General features: G+C 43.0%; 1 protein-coding gene across 9 annotated transcripts in view; it reads left to right on the forward strand.

Moving 5' to 3' along the window:
* The first annotated feature begins 585 nt into the window (after nucleotides 1-585).
* The window catches only part of ZZZ3 (zinc finger ZZ-type containing 3), a 64,937-nt gene continuing 52,584 nt past the window's right edge, over nucleotides 586-12,938 (forward strand). For 2 of the 9 annotated variants that reach the window (XM_048496840.1, XM_048496848.1), the window contains exon 1: nucleotides 586-738. The gene's annotated coding sequence lies outside the window, so the exon portion shown is untranslated. Of the gene's footprint in view, nucleotides 739-988; nucleotides 1,182-7,698; nucleotides 7,801-9,402; nucleotides 9,525-12,938 lie in introns of those variants that run through there. The other 7 variants (XM_048496842.1, XM_048496845.1, XM_048496846.1 and 4 more) reach the window with 7 other exon arrangements.

Here is a 12,938-nt window from a genome sequence, read left to right on the forward strand (position 1 = left end):
GATTTCACCATTTCACACAGTAAAATCCAGTTGTAAAGTGGATTGAAAATGCATTATCCGTGTGAAAAGACCCCAAATAAGGAAGCTGGACTATAAATAATGCACATCAAATAAATAAATAAATAAAAACTGGTTTGACGACAGTTGCTTTTAAAATGGGGGGGGGGGGGTTGGTCATTTATAGCGCCTTGTACTTTGTTTGCTGCTTCGGATGCCGCCAGTGGGCAAAGAATTGCGGGACAGACCTTTCGAGGAAAAAATCCGAGTCATGATAAATTCACTGAGGCAACCTGCTGCAGTCCCGCTCGCTACAGACAGTCCAGCCATTCAAGCAGGAGGCGCGTGGTTAGGATTACACTGTAAACGCGTCGTTTTCTTCAGGCAAGGTGGCTTAACCAGACCAAAAGTAGCCGTCGGCTATCTTTAACCGGGTCAGCTCAGCAGCAGGGACTGCTAGCACAGGGGGGCTCCGTCTGACCCTGCGATCACCCGCCCTCTCGTTTAACCAGCAGGGGGAGATGTAGGGAACGGCCCCCACTTGCTCGCCGCAGAGGGGAGGGGGGAAGGAAGCGGAAGAGCAGCCGCATAGCGGAGGCGAGGGAAGCTAAACAGGCGCTGTGTTGTGGGGGAGGGGGGCATCGCTGACTTCTGGAGGCGCCGCTTGAGTGTGAAGGGAAACAGAAGCGATGGCTTCGGTTCCAACGGACTAAGTCCTTCGTCTCCCAGCAACCAGATCAGGTTCGTTTTCTCGGGTGCGAGGGCGGTGGAGAGAAATTATAGCTGACCAAGATAGAAGAACCCGGATGGTGTTCAGTTCGTGCGAGGGGCGGAGGGAAAAAAAGGAGGCGGTTGGTAGTATAGCCCCATGTGACCAGCGCGTGCGGGAGGAGACTCGCGCGCCTCGTTCGAATCCCGGCAGTTCACCAGAGTAGGAGGTTTGTGCGCTTGCGTTACGGTGTCGTCATCTCCCTCTGTCGCCGCCCTTCATGTGCACGAGTACGCACGCACGAGGATTGCGGGTGCTGTTGTGTATCTGGGAGACGGACACGTGCGCGCCGCTGGCGCCATGTTGGTCCCCGGGAGGAGCGGAGGGGGGCGAAGTGGGAGTTCTCGCGAGGTCAGTCCCCTTCCCGTGGGAGTTGGCCGGAGGCAGGATGGCGGCGCTGCGCTGGGAGTGATGGGTAACGGGCAAACCGGGAGGGAGGCAGCCGGGCGGGTGAGCGAGCGCAGGCGGGAGGGCGGTACGGTAAGATTCTGTAGAGCCAGCCTCTTTCTCCGTCGACGCGCTAGGCTGAATATTACAGGAAGTTGGACTTTAAAGAGTTTTGTGTGTCGGGCTTTTCCCCTCCCCCCCAGTCCCAACTCTGCCCTGCGGCTCTCTGCCGTTCCCACCACAGGGTCCCACATAGACTTGTGGCGCCCCCTGTTGTCGCCGGCGCTGCTCTCCAGTCCCGGGTGTCACCATGTTAGAATTCGCCCAATTCCTCTGGCCACCCTTCGCACTTTCTCCTATAAAGAAAGCCCTGCCCTGTTGTACCCGCTAGTGCTCCCTCAGTGCTGTGCTGCAACGTATCTTGTCGGGACCAGGCAGTTCCTCTGCATTGCAACGTCCCACATTGTTTATTTCTTTAGTGCACATGTTCCATAGTTTTCATATTCAGTCTTTTTTGTGCTTCACATTCCTACCCCTCTAATAACTTACTGGGCTTTAAAACACTGGTTGGCACCAGCTTCTTAACCACTAATTGCAGGGGGAGGGGGTTGAAAGAAGGTAGTGCTAGCAGAACACCTTAAATACAGAATGTGCTTGAAAGCATAGTTGCAAACTCTTCCTTTTCAGAATATGCTTCACTGCCTATGTCTTCCTTGTCAGTTTTATGTGTCTGATTAACTAGTCTCTGATATGTGAGTGCATACTCCTAATTCAATTTGTTATTTGATTTAGGTACATTATAGTACACAACATGCTTACTTTTTATCATACCTGTACAATCACTGATTGATCCTCTACTTTCTCAGGATTTTTCCCATTGAATTTTTAATGTAGTTTGTTGTATCTGTAGTTATATTCGATTAGTGTCTTGTAATTTAGTCCAGTTGGCAAAAGCGCAACAGCAGAATGCTGTTGGGTTAATCTGATTTTAATGTAACTGTTCTCTCATTTCTGCTTAGTAATTAAATGAGTAATTTTAATTCTGATAAATTGCAGATAAATTTCTGGCTGTTGTAAAGTTTGTAACACAGCAAAAGAGGACATTTCCATGCTACAATAAAATATTTAGGCAATAGTGTATGATTCTGAAGGTTAATCGGCACCTTTTAGAAAATGTGGTGCAGAATTTTAAATAATTTGATATAGTTTGATCCCTAATCATGGGGATTCAGGTATGTGTATTTCTTCCATTCTTGTATCTGGAATTCATCAGTAAGGTGGAATATGTGTGACATGTTCAGACTGTACTCCCTATTCTTTATTTTATTTATCCTCTTCATTTATATATTTATCAATTTTTTATAAACCGCCCCATCCCCTAAGGGCTCTTTTAGATGAAGACATCTTTTATTACATGTATTAGTGTACAGCATGCATTGATACTGCTGAGTGTACTATTTTGTAGAATTGCCTGGAAGTAGCAACTGGGTTTAAAGGAAGTGTTTTGGATCAGTTTGGATTGTTCTTTATGGAGTGGGCTTAAAGGGTTGCTGTTGGAAGATTAGTTACCAGTGAGGAACCAGCTTTGTGGTGTTCCACAGGTCTTATCCCCCATGTTACTTAATCTCTATGTAATCCCTTTAGGAGAAGTCATTTGCAGTTTTGAAGTACAGTGGAACCTCGGTGGAAGTACAGTGGAACCTCATTGCCTTGGGTTTTCATCGGTTTTGGTTTTCATTGTTTTTTTTTCAGTGAAAAATTTGTCTCGGTTTTCATTGATTTGCCTCAGTTTTCATTGATTTGCAGTAAGGTGAAGGGGTTTGTGGAGAAAAATCACCCGGACAAAGCTGTTGCAGGCCGTGTCTGCAACTTGTTTAATGACAATGTGTTGCCCCATTTCAGACAAACCTTAAAGAGGTGTCAGAAACAGACCTCTTTGGACAGCTTTCTGGTGCGACATTGGTCCACTGGCTCTGAAGCTGGTCCTAGTGTTATTGTTTGTTACTGTTTTCAGCATTAAGCACTATGTTTATTCACCAAAAATGTGTTTTTGGTATGTTTTTTGGAGTGCCTAGAACTAATTGGATTTACATTGATTCCTATGGAAAAGTTTGCCTCGGTTTTTATTGGTTTTGGTTTTCATCTATTCTTTTCAGACGGATTACCAACGAAAACCGAGGTTCCGCTGTAGTTTGTTATTAATGTGCTGATGATGGCGCCCAGCTGTATATTTGTCCAAATCTCCCAAGGAAGATATAGAGGTTGCTTCCTTACTGTGGTTCATTGGGTGACGGGAATCACATTGGACCTGAATCCTGACAAGATTGAAGTAATGATTCTTGGGGAAGGGTGAGGTGTTAAAACACTTCCCATATTTCATGGGAATTTGGTCCACTGGTTACTCATCAGTTACAAGGTTCAGTTCAAGTTACTGGCTGTTACATTCAAATCCATAGATAGCCTTGGCCCTACATACAGTCAAAGACATCCTCTTCCACTGTGCTTTACTATGATATTTTGGATGGTGTCACTCTGCATATGAGTAAGATCAGCATTTTCCTGTTCATGTCCATTCTCTGTGGGGACTCCCACCTTGTGAAATGTCAGAGATCAGGAAGTCTCCCATACTTTGGTCTTTCAGATATGTCTTGCTGTCTGATTTGTAAAAGATTCAGTGTTTTGTAGTGCTCCTTTAATCTTGATGAGAGAGGCACATCATAGACGAAGAGAATAAGTTGTATGTAACATTTAGGGCCAAGCTGCATGCTACATTTTGATCAGATTTCCTAATGTGGATGTAATTCAGCCTTGAAAATCATTGACAAGAGGAAAGGAATGTGTTTCAAGGAAGAAACTGTGGGAATGAGGGATTCACATTAATGAAAACTACATTTTCTGTTATGCAGGACCAAATTATACTTAATATACTTAATCCCTCCTCTTTCCCCATTGTGCCCTTTTCACCACCAGGAGGACAGTAGCAGAGGAGGCAGGTGCTCATCACTTACAATATTCATGCTCAGAGGGAGCCCACATGCAGCTGCAGCCTCCCTCTCAATGAAACATTGCTGGTGCTCAGCACCCACATATTCCAGTCTTTTTCCTTCCTAGCACTTCTTTTTCCACCAATGCACCCTGATCCCCCTCAGTACACTCACACACTGTTTCATCTGACCAGCCACTGTTTCATCTGACCAGCCACTGTTTCATCTGACCAGCCTGTTGTTGTTCATGGTTGCCTGCCCCCCTTCATGCTGCTCGGACTGTCCAACCACTGAATCCCTTAGCCATTTATTCTCCTCCCTTGCCTTGTTCTTCCTCCCTAACTATTCTCATGGCTGCCTGATCCAGAAGTAGTTGTTAGCACTTGCAGAGACTTGCATTGTCTGATTTGTGGGTTGTATCCCCTCTCCATTTTTTTAATGTGTTCATATTTTTTTCCAAACATTTAGAGATCTGTGGAAAAAAGTGCTGTGTGTACATGTCCCTCATCCTCAGATTTGGGCATCTGCAGATGATCCATGTTGAATATTGATAAGTAAAAGTTTAACGTAGATATCATATTCTGTAGAAAACAAAAGAAAGTGTATTTGAACAGAAAATCTGAGTCAAAATAGGTGGGACTACAACCATATTTATATATGAAGACAAACAAAAATCTTTCATAATGTATTGTCATTAAGCATATTATTTGTTGCCAAAATTATTTACATTTTTAAAAACCTTGAACATGTTGTATATGTCTATAGTATGAGAAGTTTTCCCCCCCAGTTCTACTTGGAAATTCCACCAAAAAAGAAAGAAAAATATGGGAAGGGAGGTGTTTTTCAAATTTTTATATTCCCCTTCCCTCAGGCCTTCACATTTATGCGTTTGGATACCAAACAGTAAGTCTCAGTAATTGAAGTCGCTCCCATAATAATGTAAAAAGGTTTTTTTGGACAAATGAGAATCTGAAAATTTTCTAGAGAATTAACAGATGCCTTAAATAAGGCATCATCTCATTTGCTTTATTTTTATGGACTTTTAAACTTATCTAACATAGTTTTAAAAATTCTCATGCTAATTATATGTCCTGGTTGCAATAAATTCTTGTTGCTTGATTAGGAGGTATCAAGTATGGTTTAAATTCAAAGCTTATTATTTCCCCATATTGCATGTATTATACAAGAAGGGAAGGGGGGATTAAAAGGATATGTTTTGCGTCTTATTTTTATATTATAATACATTGTAAAGATTTCCCAGTATTTCCAAAACCTATGTGTACTTTGCAGATTATTTCATTACATCCTTTGGTATGGTAATATGTTATTTAAGTTAATAAAGCTGCATTCCAAACACAAATCAATTTTAAGGGTTCAGTTTTCTTCCATTACTGCTGCAGTGACCATGAGGTCTTAGAGGGTCAAGCTTGAAACTATGTTTCATTACCAGCACCAGGTCTTTTAACTCATTTTAAAAAGATCAGGGCTTTTTTTCACCTCAAGCACAGCACAGTTAAATCCTGCTCTTATTTTTATTGAAGCCTGAATCAGTGTTTGAAAGAACAAATAACTGCATTTTGGAAGTAGTCACTAAAGTGCTTCTTCTTTCTTCTTGGGACATTTTCTTTGCCAAATAGCTCGATTTGGGGCATTTTCAGGGGTAAGGTTGACAGTACGCGAGTCTTCAGCAATGCTGTCCATCCACCATTTCTTTGGTCTTCCATGTGTGCCGTGGCCATCAGGGTCAAAGTCTCCTGTCAAACCAGAGTGTGCGTTGTTCCTAAATATGTTGGGCATGCAGTGTTTAAGGTAATACTAAAACATTTAATATTTTGAGAGCTACATTATGCTCATTGTTTAATCATGTCCAATAACAAACATTTTCTATTTTTAAACATTTTTTTAATATGTGATTAAAATTTAATCAGAACTCTTTTGTGCTGGTTTTTTGGGCAATATTTGTTTCTCTGCACAAAGTATTTCTAACTACCGGTATATCTTTTGTGTCATTCAGTTTTAAAGTAGCAGATCATTCTGGGAAATTATCAGATTTTGAAGATTTATAATGCAAATCATTCTATAGTAATAGAAAATTAATTTTGAAATACTAAGGGAAAACCCAACAAAATAAAAATAATCTCATGCCATTTTTCGTTTACTGCAAGCTCTTTTACTTTGATAAGAACAATGTATAAATGAAAAGTAAATTTTTCTAGCCAAGATAGTGCCTCAGCCTGTTCTAAAAATACTTTCAGTTCAGCAGTCCTTAGGAAAGACTGGATACTCTTTAAATCGGAGCACTGTTGTGATTTTATTTATTTTTTATTTACATTATTATCCACCTTTTTCACAGGGATGTGAAGCAGAATACACATAGCGAGTCAATGTGGACAACAAAATGGGATATTCAGTAATCAGTACTTTAGAATTTTGGAAGTCTGGAACCTCAAGGAAGAACTAAAGAATAGCATAAGTATTCACACAACACATTGAGCAGTCTAGAAATTACATAAATAGAGTTCTACTTACAATAAGCTAAACAGAGCAGTGTAGACCACATCCCCAGTCATTTATCCAAGCAAGTTTGTAAAACACTTTTGTATAGTGAAACACTATTACCTGTGCAGAAGAGTCATCTTGAATAGTTCGGTTTTGCATAGATTGCAGAAAGCCAGGAGAGAGACAACTCTCATGCAAGCAAAATTTTAGGAGCAAAACCCACCAAACCACAGCTACTCAGCCTAGAAAACCCACAACAGCTAGTTTCCTGACCTCCTCAGATGGGCCACTCCAGGAGGCAAGAGCTGCAACTGAGAAAGCACATGTACAGACAGTTGTTGGTTTCACCCTTTTGCAGGTTGATGTCTGTAAAAGCCTCTGCTGACATGAGCAAAGTTGTCGGGGAGTATAGGGAGAGAGGTGGTCCACAAATAAGAGGGATCGGGGACATGATGGCCTTTGTGCATATTAGCCAAAACTTTAAACTGAGCCTGTTAACAGATGGGTAGCTAATGGAGAATCTGCAGAATGGAAGTAATTTGCATGCTCTATGTAGTGCCTACTGGTAGCCAAGAGGCAGTATTCTAGAGCTGTTGTTGATTTTGAGAGGAAATCAGTATACAGTATATCATATGAGTCTGTGACCAGATCGACCATATCAAGGTAAGGGTCCATCTGACACTCTAGGCCAGTAGTGGTGAACCTTTGGCACTCCAGATGTTATGGACTACAATTCCCATCAGCCCCTGTCAGCTTGGCCAATTGGCTGTGCTGGCAGGGGCTGATTGGAATTGTAGTCCATAACATCTGGAGTGCCAAAGGTTCACCACCACGGCTCTAGGCTGAATTGGTAGAAAGCCTTTTTTGCAGCTATGTTAACTTGCTTCTCCTGTAATAAAACTGGATTCAGTATGATTTCAAGGCTTGAGTCAGCAGGGGTCAGTTGAGCTCCATTGAGTGGGGGGGGGGGGGACAATTTTCTTCAAGACATCTTGACCTTCCCAACCAGCATTTTTTCTCTTCTTTTCAGAGTTTAATTTCAATTTGTTCACTTTTAATCAGGTAACCACAGTTGCCTGGCAGTGATTCAGGACCTCCACCTCATCACCAAGAGATTTACATCTATATATATAAAAATCTATCAGTGCGTTTTTCTGCTGACAGGTAATCTCCCAAATTACTGGACCGATTGCTTTGAAATTTTCACACAACGTCGCATTCGTGTGCGGCCAGGTTTCTATACTGTTTCCATACCTCCTGTTGTGTACATGTCACAACTGTGCCAGTTATTGTGCTATACCTGTGACAGTTGGAGCCACAGTTCTGTTCCACAACAGTGCCATCTGCTGCCCTTCAAAGCAACACCCTGTGGTACAAGGGAACCAACCATGCTTTCCTTGAAAACTACTGCCTTAAGGAGTGAAAGGAATGGGGCCCTCCATCTGGACATGACCCACCCACCCTAGCGGAGGAAGGGGAAGGTGAGGGAGGGTTCAGGGGTTTGCTGAACCAAACGCTCTGAAATTTGAACACAACGTAGCTCATGCCTCCCAGCGTGTTTTACACTAGATAATTCACCTGCAAGGGAAGGGAATGAAAGGGACAGAACCAGCCACCTGCACATGGTCACCCATTCTAGCAGAGGAAGGGGAACGTTAGGGAGGGACCGGCCGGGTTGCCATGCAAGGGAATGGGAGAGAGGGAGTGGCCCCTTGCCCCTCCCCTCCCTTGCAAACATTGCACAATGACACATGTTCAAACCGTTCGCTTCCCCTTTTCTTTCTTTTCCACTTCACCAGACTCAGCCACAGCAATGTGTGGCCAGGCCCGCTAGTAAGGGTATATACAACTGAATATCATCATCACATTGGTGACAGCCAACCCCAAATGATTTGTCCTAATGGCTTTGCCCAGAGATTGAAAAGCATGGAGATAGAATGGTGCCCTGTGGAACCTTACGAGACAGGTCCCATACCAATGACTACTGGTTTCCAGTAGCAACTCTTTGAGTTCAGTGCATGAGGAATGATTTAAAACAGTTCAACGCACATTGCCTGATACTTCTGCATCTAAGAACCTCAACAAGATAACATGATCTACTGTATCAAAAACTGCAAATAAATCCAATGAAAGCAATGGAGAGGCTTGACTTTTGTCTGCATTCAGACACAGGTCATAAACTACAGCTAGTAGAGCTCTCTGTCCCATAGCCTGGCCTGAAGCTAGACTGAGAAGCGTCTAGGGCAGACAAGTTATTCAAGGAGACTTGGAATTGCTTGACTAACGCTCTCTCAGCCACTTTTCCCAGAAAGGGTAGATTAGGAATCAGGCAATAATTGGCCACATCATTTTTTGTAGGTATGGTTTTTAAGTAGTAGACAGATAACTGTCTTTTTGGCCTAAGGATGGTGCCCTGAGTTAGTGACTGAGTTATAATAGATGCTACCGACAAACTTTTAAATTCAGCTACAATTGAAGTAAAAGTTATTTCAAGTTTTGGAGAATGAGGTTATAGCTAATGTTTTTCTTTATCAATCTCTGGAATAATTAAGGCTTAATGTGTGTAGTTGGAATGTTAGTTCAACTGATAACCAAAATTTGGATATGTGTTCGGGTTGCATGTGTTGAGACATAGTCAGATAGCAAGTGGATGTTCTGTTCTTCTAAAGGAGGGCAGCAACTTGTCCTGAGAGATGAAAGCAAAGAGCTTGCTGTCTCAATTTCATCATCTAGTCAGCTGTTCCTTTTCACTTCTGTTTTTGACAGCTGCGTCCACTGGACTACAGTGTCCAGTCTTTTCTGCAGGATTTGAAGGGGATATTGCCATTATCAGATCATTTGATGGCAGAATGCTGCAGGTGTGCAGTGTGTTCGATTGCAAGCCAAAGGTATTTGTGGGCTGCTGCAGTGCTGCTTTGATGACTGACTGTGAATATGCTTGTTGTCTGCAAGTCAAATTCTATAGAAAGATAAGCTTGCCCTAAGCATTTGATTTAGTCCCATCTCCAGCAAAGAGTAGTTCCTATGGCTCCATTGTGAAGACTCCTGTGCCTTTACAGCATCCATTATTTTAGGTGGGAATTAATAAGTCTTGCCTGCTTCTTGTCAGATAGATACCAAGAAGAAGGATGATACGGGAGAAAAAGTACAAATGTCCTCAGAATAAACTTGTCTGTTTGCCTGAAATGGAGACGTTGTGTGTGGCCGAGGGTGTGTGTGTGTGTGCAATTAGAGATGTGTTTGAAAATTCTCAAAATTGTGTGTGTGTGGAGGGGAAAGCTTGAAAAATCTTGTTTAACATAATAAGAAGGTACTTTTCCATCTAAGTGATTTATCTAAAAACCACTCAAAAAATTAAGGAAATATCTTAAGTATGCTTCAAATTTCACAACAATGATTCCACAAGCTGAGTCAGCTATACTTCAGAGAAAAATAGGGCACTATTAGAATAGTAAAAGAAACTGTGAGAAAAGTAATCCATGTATAATTTCTGCTTCATTAGGTATGATCACATTACTGTAAAAGAGATAAAATTAGACTAACTCTGATGCAGTTTTAGAAGATATAATGTGAGCTAGTGTTCCTCATAACATTGTAAAAATATGTTGTATAAACTTAATTTAAACTTGTAGATGTGTTCATGTATATGTAGAAATGTGAAGACTTGGGACACTAAGAGTTTTTTTCCCATAGTTCTTTTTCATGAGGACTTTTTTGTTCAGTTTTTCCAATGGGAAATTTGGAGAACACTAATCCAAAAAATAGTTAGCAACAGCCAGAGAACCAGTTGGGCATTGTAGTTAGAATGTCAAGCTAGGATTTGGGAGACCATGGTTCAAATTCTGACTCTGTTGTGGAAGCTTGCTGGGTATCCTTGGGCTAATGAAACAGTCTCAGCTTAACCTTCACAGGATTGGTGTGAAGATAAAATGAAATATCGGAGAATAATGAAAGTTGCTTTTATTTATTTTGTATTTATTAATTCATAGCCCATATTTCTCTCTCATTTTCAGGGCAGATTAAACAGTGTAAGACAGTATAGCCAAATATTTGTTTGTTTGTTTATTTGTTTATTTATTTATTAGATTTCTAAACCGTCCTCCCCCTTGGGGCTTAGAGCGGTGGACAGCAGTGATAAAAACATCTTAAAAACATAACATAAACAACTAATTAGCGATAACAAAACCAGGAACTGTATAGCGTCAGATGGCGTTTCACCCTCCCCCATACCTACCTTTAAGCCCATGGGAGGCCAGATGAAATGGCAGCAATGTATTTAACCAGGCTGGCCAAATGTCTGGCGGAACAGGTCCATCTTACAGGCCCTGTGAAAACTCTGCAGGTTCTGCATGGCCCTGATCTCTTTTGGAAGCCTGTTCCACCAGGTAAGGGCCAGGGCTGTAAAAGCCCTGGCCCTTGTAGAGGCCAGCCTCATAGCTTTAGGGCCAGGGATCACCAGGAGGTCCTCCTCCGATGAACGGAGGGGCCTAACGGGGCGATATGGGGAGAGGCGGTCTCGTAGGTATGCAGGTCCACGGCCGTGAATGCCTTTGAAGGTCAAGACCAACACTTTAAACATGACCCGAAACTTGATCGGCAGCCAGTGCAGATGGTATAGGACTGAAGTAATCCGCTTCCTTTTCGATGCTCCCGTAAGAAGCCTGGCTGCCGCGGTCTGTACGAGTTTCAATTTCTGGATCATGGCTAAAGGCAAGCCTGCATAGAGCAAGTTACAGTAGTCTAGCCTGGAGGTGACCGTGGCATGAATCACAGTGGCTAGATCAGTGCGGCAGAGATACGGGGCCAATTGCCATGCCTGCCGCAGATGGGAAAAAGCCGACTGAGCCGTTCGGATGACCTGGCCTCCATTGATGGTACTGGGTTCAGAACCACCCCCACGCTTTTGGCGGATGAGGCTAGCTGTAAAGCCTCACCATGTAGTATAGGCTGGCCAAAGGACACCGGACACTCTCCCCCACCCAGCCAAGGACTTCCGTATTTGTGACTCGCATTCAACCAACTAGCAACAGCGTCCAAACAATGCTGGAGAGCCTCAAGGGCCGAAGACGGGCTGCCCTCCATTGTGAACATGAGCTGCATGTCATCCGCATATTGATGACACTGCAGCCCGAAACTCCAGACCAAACTAGCCAGGGGGTGCATGTAGATGTTAAAAAGCATCAGAGAGAGGATCGTTCCCTGCAGCACCCCACAGACTATGGGATGTTGTCTGGAGTTCTCTCCCCCCGACGCCACTCCAGTCCCTGGTCTCGGAGAAATGAGGCCAGCCAGCACAGGGCTGGCCCCCTAACTCCAACACCAGCGAGGCAGTGGACCAAAAGGTCATGATCTACAACATCGAACGCTGCGGTGAGGTCTAACAACATCAACAATGCCGAAATGCTGCATCTGTCCAAGTGAAGCCAGACATAGCATAATATAAGCAAGCATAATATAAGCAAGAAATGATATAATAGGACTAGGATTGCAAAAAATAGAAATGGTGAAAAAAATCCTTTGAGATTATATATTGTAAACAGTGCAAAATGAAGCTGCGAAAGTTGAGAATATAATAAGAGGCAGTCCTGCTGATATGATAATCAAAAGCCATGAAGACTTTGTAGGTGATAACCAGTTCCTTGGATTGAACCCAGTAACTGACAGGCAGCCGATAGAGTGACACGAAGAAAAATAAAGACTGTGTGGTTCATACTAACTAGTTTCGTCCCAGCTCCTACAGCTTTCATATTTGTTGTTTACTTCAGGAACAAATTAAGTTTAGTGTTGGTCTTGTGCATTTTGTACAACATAAGAACGGTCCACTTGTTACTCACTGTGAAGGGGCCTTCTCATGGAAGGTAAGGAGGACATCTTAATGGGTATTTTCCAATCCTTTCTTAGGGAGGCAGGAACTTGAACCTTGTCACTTCCTGTGAAGGCTTGGACACCCATCTTGTCTTCAGTACACGACTGTCAAAGTAGTACTAGCACACACACGGTAACATTAACAGGAAGTAACATAACAGAACAAGTAACAAGAACTTAACAGTAACTCAGGCCTCTAGTTCAGATCAATGTAGGCTTGAGCGTGAAAAACCTTATTGGAGATCGACTGGACCCAGGGAGGACCAAGATGTCCTCCTTACCTTCCAGAAGGCCCCTTCACGGTGAGTAACCAATGGACTGTTCTCCTGGAGGTGGAGGACATCTTGATGGGACCTCCCAGATCAGTGGCGGGAAGGAAGGGAGCCACCACAAAACGCTTCAAGAATCTTTCCTGCCTTCCGTGAACCCAGCAAGGG

This window comes from Sphaerodactylus townsendi, linkage group LG05 (assembly GCF_021028975.2).
Source record: "Sphaerodactylus townsendi isolate TG3544 linkage group LG05, MPM_Stown_v2.3, whole genome shotgun sequence".
NCBI classification, from domain to species: Eukaryota; Metazoa; Chordata; class Lepidosauria; order Squamata; family Sphaerodactylidae; genus Sphaerodactylus; species Sphaerodactylus townsendi.